This window comes from Panthera onca, chromosome B1 (assembly GCF_046562875.1).
Source record: "Panthera onca isolate mPanOnc1 chromosome B1, mPanOnc1 haplotype 2, whole genome shotgun sequence".
NCBI lineage: Eukaryota > Metazoa > Chordata > Mammalia > Carnivora > Felidae > Panthera > Panthera onca.
The window spans coordinates 28174927-28181857 of NC_138342.1; the positions used below are offsets into that span (position 1 = coordinate 28174927).

The window sequence follows — 6931 nt, forward strand, 5'->3', positions numbered from 1 at the left end:
TTTCTGACTTTAATTTTGGGATAAAACAGTGTTCAGAATAAGCTTTTTTCTTTGAGATTATATAAATTCAACTTAAAAAGTTTCAGAACTCTATTACCAATTTGATGGAAAAACATTTAAACTTTTGTAAAACTCTGAGTAAGATTACATCTGGATGGGTAGGCTTTTTTTTTTTTTTTTTTTTTTTTTTTTTTTTTTTGCAGGAACATTCCAGGTTTCTACAAATTCTAATAAACCTTGAACTGTCAAATAAAGTTGACTAATAAAAGAGTCAATTAGGTTATGGAAATAAAAATAACATTTAAGACAGAATAATCAGTTGTTGTATTTGTCTGTTGTGAGGATTCAGAAAGATTTGTGGACGTTTTCTTAGATACTGGCTAAGACAATGAAGCTAAATAAGACATTGCAATTTTACATCCTCAAGAGGAATCATATCACTCAATGACCTTTTCCTTGTTGTTGGCCGACTAGATGGGGCGTCCTGAGCTGGAGGTCCTGTGCTGAGATGCTTCAAAGCTTTGTTAAAAATGTTTGGGTCTTCATGAAGTCCTATTATACCCAAATTTACCAGGAGATTTGGATAGGAATGGGGTTGATGGGCTTCATCATTTATAAAATCAGGAGTGATGATAAAAGAAGTAAAAACTTCGAGTCCTGCACCTGTTCATGGTCATCATTAGCCAGTTTTACTCTGGAGTACACATCGGCTGGAACATCAGTCTGGCTGTAAACCTCAGCAAGCTCTGTTAGATAGGAACATGGAGCATCGCTGTGCCCTTGTAGATGTATTGCTTTCATTTTGGCATGTATAAACATACCCAGGAAGTGAAAAGAAAGAAAGAAAGAAAGAAAGAAAGAAAGAAAGAAAGAAAGAGAAAGAGAGAGAGAGAGAGAGAGGGAGGGAGGGAGGGAGGGAGGAAGGAAGGAAGGAAGGAAGGAAGAAAAGGAATCATATCAAAATTGTGGGCAATAGCCTGGGCAGTTTGCTTCTAGAAGTCCTATTTAAGCTATTGGATCCAGTTTTAGGTCATTTTAATACTGAAATCTCTCATTGCATGGTTTCCAGTGGCAACAGGAAATTTCAAGAGAACAGGAGACCTGTTTTTGTACTAATTTGGACATTTTCCTAAGCGCAGATAACTTTGTCCGACCTGAAGTGTTATGCCAGAACCAGAAGTGAGTGTAATACAGGGTTTATTTAGTAATCCTGCAGTTTGATAATTCTTTATGCATTTTGCTTGTATATTTATTTCTAACTTATCTATTTCTAAAAATTACTTGAGCCAAGATAAACTTAAAAAACAACTTTATAAAAAAGAAGCCTGGAGGACAGCATAAGAAACTGAGGTAAAAGGTGTGTTCTGAGCTTGCTGGTATAAAAGTTAAGATGAAAAAAAAAAAAAATATATATATATATAGGTTTACATAACAAAAGGAAGTCTATTAGCTACTCAGATGAGATCATTATTTTCCAGAGATGTCAAGGAAAAAGTCTCAAATAAATGTTTACATACAAATATTATTAGTGTGTTTAATAATGTTGTTATGTAAGTTCATCAATATGTTAGTTTCAATGAAACTGATTTGCAATTTATTGTGGAGGTCTCTATGCTTTTTCATTATAAAGTTCATTGGATGAAAGGAAAACAGGCATTATATTCCTTTATTCTGTCTCCAGACCACAAAATATGTTGGGGAATATTAAGTACATACCTAGAGCCTAAAATTATAGAGTGAAAGAAATGATTAAAGACCATAAGTGTTCATTTCCTTTTTATACCAGGTGTCGAAAACACTTCACATAATACTTGGGATTATTCCTTATGGATATGTTAAATTATTGGCTATGTAGGAAATTTCCATTGGGTCTACTAGGAGATACCTATTAACAGAAAGTAAATCATGGTGGCAGTAATAGTAAGTTTTCTAAATTTTACTTATAAGAAGTAATAAAAAAAAAAAAAGAAAAAGAAAGATCAGTTTGGAATTGTTAACAGAAAACCCCATAGTAGCCTTTTGAAAATTTCAAGGAATTTTCCTTTTAATGTTAGTAACTGAACTGGAACACTCATCAGTTTAGTTTCTTTAGGTACTTGTAATATACTTTTTAGTACTATAAGATTGTGGGGTTTTTTTATGAATAAAGTTTATTTTTTAGATAAGTTTTAGATTTACAGAAAAAACCGAGCAGATAGTAAAGGCTGTCCATAAACTTCCCCACCTCCCCGAGTATAATTTCTACTATCATTCACATATTAGTGTGGCATATTTATGAAAATTAATGAACTACTGTTGATATATTATTAACAAAAATAGTCTATTCAGAATCCCTTGGGTTTTATCTAATGTCCTTTTTGCTCCAGGAACCCATCCATGCTACCATATTTTGATTCATAAACTGGTGCTCTTTGGGGAAAAAATAAACTGTTACTCTTTCATTAGCTTTTCATTTAAGGGATTATCTGATATATTTATTCATTTTTGTATTACTCATTACTCTTCATTTCTGTTTGGGAAAAAAATATGTAATTCTTATTCAATTTACATGACTTTGTGGGAATGCCCTAAGTATGTTTCACTTATATACCTGCTATTTTTTCCTATCTTTTATCATTTTATTAAGTACCATTAATTGTGGTGAAATGGTAGGTAATGGTTTTAATATGTTACGTGCATTTGTCTTTCTGATGTGCTTTCATTGTCTGTTGGGAAGCTCTTTTGTTCCTTTCTTTCTGCAGTATTTTTATGTTATCTGACATCATATATATATATATGTGTGTGTGTGTGTGTGTGTGTGTGTGTGTGTGTGTATTTATTTATTTATTTATTATGTGAAAGTAGTTTTCCCAAACTTATGAAGGTTGCACAAATTCAGAATAGCCTTCATTTCCTCCTCCGGCTTCTGTTCCTCCTCATTTGTCTTTTCAAAGCTTCCTCTTTTGTGGTTTTCATATATATGGCAATTTTTTTTTGCTTTCCAAGGTCTCTTGGTTATGTATCCTTCTAATTTTCTTCCTTCCTTTTTTCCTCTTTTATTTGGACCTTAAAATTTCTCCATTCCTATCATCTTTATCCTGATTAGTATTTATTCCCTTACTAGAAATTTCTCTTCAGTGCAAGGCCTTGTTAGGAAAGTGAATATAGTTGGTTGATTTTAAGGATTCATGGTGGTTAGACTCACATTTTGGGGAGGTTCTTATGAAGGCAAAATGATAATAATAATAATAATAATAATAATAATAATATTAATAGCAGTAACAACAATGTATTTGAAGTCTAGAAATGGATCCTAAATAGAAACTCATTCTTCTGACTCTATGAATTAATAATAAGAGATTTTAGCAAGTTGTGTACTAGATAAGATTAAAAAGTAAGATTTGGAGCACCTGGGTGTCTCAGTGGGTTAAGCATCCTACTTCGGCTCAAGTCATGTTCTCACAGTTTATGAGTTTGAGCTCCCCATCAGGCTCTGTGCTGACAGCTCAGAGCCTGAAGCCTACTTCGGATTCTCTCTCCCTCTCTCTCAAACAAGATCGTTACAGACATTTGTATATGTGATTTAGACATTTCCAGTAAAACAAAGTCTATCACATAAGAGAGATGCTCTCTCTCTAAAAAATAAATAAACATTAAAAAAAACTTAAAAAAAAGAAGTAAGATTTACTTAAAATTCTCTACTCATGAAGATAGGATAAAGAATTCTATTAATAATGTCAACACAGGGGCGCCTGGGTGGCTCAGTCGGTTAAGCGTCCGACTTCAGCTCAGGTCACGATCTCCCGGTCCAGTTCGAGCCCCGCGACGGGCTCTGGGCTGATGGCTCAGAGCCTGGAGCCTGCTTCCGATTCTGTGTCTTCCTCTCTCTCTGCCCCTCCACCCGTTCATGCTCTGTCTCTCTCTGTCTCAAAATTAAATAAACTTAAAAAAAAAAAGCTGCTGAGGATTCAACTCAGTTTAAAAAAATAATGTCAACACAATATATTAAATTCGTAGTAACAACTTTAATTTAAGGTCACCACAGCTAAGTGATAAAACATAATCTTACCATAAAATATTAAGTTATCTGAACTAATGGAATGAAGAAATTTCTTATTGAATGGATAGGATATAGCATTTATTTTTTTTAAATGTAAATTTAGTATAACTGCAATCAAATTAAATACACCATAATTAAATAAAATATCCTAATTTTTTCATACAAAAAATAAATCAGAGTTTACAGAATAGCCATTAAAAATGTTAAAACAAATAGACTAGTCAAAGAGTATAAGATTTACCACATATTAAAATATAATATTAAGTCATTGAAAAGAAAACAATGTAGTCTTATTATAGAAATGGACACATATGGGGTGCCTGAGCGGCTCAGTTGGTTAAGCATCTGACTTCAGCTCAGGTCACAATCTCGCAGTCTGTGAGTTTGAGCCCTGTCTCGGGCTCTGTACTGACAGCTCAGAGCCTGGAGCCTGCTTCTGATACTGTGTCTCCCTCTCTCTCTCTGCCCTTCCCTCATTTGCTCACTCTCTCTCTCAAAAAATAAATTTCTCTAAAAAAAAGAAATGGACAAATACACTTGCAGAACAGGAAAGACACACACACACACACACATACACACACACGCACACGGAGGGGGTGAGGGAGAGAGAGAATTTATATAAATATATATGAATAGAATTAATTATTTTTTAAATCATGAAACTGTCACAATCACATTTTAATATGCCACATTTTTTTACAGAATTTCTGCAAAAGGATAAAATATATTAAGTTGTTGTTTTCAGGTATTACCAAAAAAAATCTCTTTGAAAAGTTTTCATTTTAGATAGAAGGACAATTCAGATTAGAGGGACAATTCTTTTCATTTTTATATTAAATAGTAAGAAAACAAGGAAAAAATTTAGCAAAGTTAAGTTTTAATTTCAAATATCAATCAGCTTAATTGTCAAATTCTTTTTATAGATCCTGGGCTACTAAAACTCTTGCACTTTCTAGATAGATTTCCATAAATTTCAAAGGAATCTAGGAAAATCAATATTGTTAATTGAATCCAATGTTGCTTCCCAAAATATTATAGTACTATTGTAAAGATTGGAAGGGATAATGAATATTTCTTTGTCAAAAAACATTGTCTGCCTCCTTATATTATTTTAAGATTACCAACTTTGGCCATATACTTTCCATAAGGAAGTTCTAGTTCTTACATAGTACATTTCAAGCTAGGCAATAACCATTTCACATTCTATGGCAAAATTTCAAACAGGATAGTTACAAACATTTGTATATGTGGTTCAGACATTTCCAGTGAAATGAAGTCTATCACATAATTTAAGGAAGATGGGAGTTCATCCATTGTAATATTGGAAAGGAAGATGAATTAACATTGTTAGATAATTTATTCAGTGAATGGAAACACTTAAAAATGCAATTTTGGAGAAACAAAGATACATTTTGCTTTTTTTTTTAGTATAAGCTTAACATGCATAAATATTGCATATTTGGAAAGCAGCAAAATACCATGTTCAGAAAATTGTAAGTCTTTTCTATTATTTTAATCATGGTAGTACTCAATCTGTGTCTGGTCTGAAACAATGCTATCATTCTTAGCAATAATTAGGTAAAGGTTGATCAATTAAATGGACATAATACTTTTTGGAGAAAGTAATGTGAAAAACAGGAAGAAAAAGATATTTCTCTAATTATTTAGCAGAATATAGCTATAGGCTAAACAGTAACTTGGGTTCTATTGGAATGGCTAAAAACATAGATTCACATATAGAGAAGCTGAAGGTGACTGTGATTCGCCCTGTCTTTTACTCTTCGTGTCAAATACTCATTTGCTAGAAGTGCATTTGGTATTGTCGTGACAGAATCTTGCACTGAATTCTAAAGGAGGCGATCTTGTTCTTGAGACATACCCACTCCATTGTTTCCTCTGTTTTCACTCACAGGCACTATAACAGAAAGTAGAGATACAAACTATGTCACGCTTATATGGAAATTTATCAGAACCCTTCATTTCTCCACTTTTTTATTACCAAGTCCAGAAGTGAAATCACATTAAATGGCATTAACCCAGGTCAATTCATTAACTTGGGAGGCTTAACAATCAGCAACACGTTCTTAAAGTACAGAAAGAGGAATGCCCACTTTAGCCATTCCGGATTATATAGTCTTTAAACCCCATAGGTATTAAACGATATATACAAACAACAAGCTAGAACATATTGCAGACGGTGGCTTTCTTCAGAGCACGGAAAAATAACAAAGACCTTTCCTGTTCCCATATTTCCACTTGCAGAATAATAGGTAAGGGAAGCTTTTGTGTAATAATCTATGACTCTGGTATAGCTGGGGTTGTATTTACGCTTCTTTCCTCTCTTTACTCTTATTCAAAGGCCAATAGTTAGCAGATTTTATTTGAGCTGTAGGGCCTTAGTAATAAAATGTCTTTGGCTGGTGCCCCTTTTGACATTTATGACATGCCAAATCAAACTAGAGTTTATTAAAGCCTTCATGCTCACTGCTTTTATTTTATTCATTTTCTCCATTTTTATAATTTCAGTATTTACAAAAGGCACTTATTTAGTAGAGTTTCTTGATCCATATCTCAACTGCTCAATTTCGTTTTTAACTTCTGACTTGATGTGTTTTTATGGTGTAGATACAGGTGACACATCACAAGAAGTTTGCCACCCCCACTAAGATTTTCAATTTTATGTGATTTTGATAAACCAGAATTACTTTCTGTTATTCTGAAACTGCCCAGCCATTCAACCTCCCAGGGATTTTGCCAAAGAAAAGAGTCACTCTGCAGCTTTCTGCTCTTGTAACCAGGGAGAATGATTCTAACACAACAGGAATATATGCTGCTAGTGTGCTTTTGACCAAATCAGCCCTCTCTCTTCTCCTTCCCTCCCTCCCTCTTTCA

At 33.4% G+C, this 6931-nt stretch overlaps 1 pseudogene; it reads left to right on the top strand.

Annotated features, from left to right (window-relative positions):
- Positions 1 to 508: 508 nt before the first annotated feature.
- LOC132693340 (ATP synthase F(0) complex subunit j, mitochondrial pseudogene) lies at positions 509 to 683 on the top strand (annotated as a pseudogene).
- Positions 684 to 6931: the final 6248 nt, after the last annotated feature.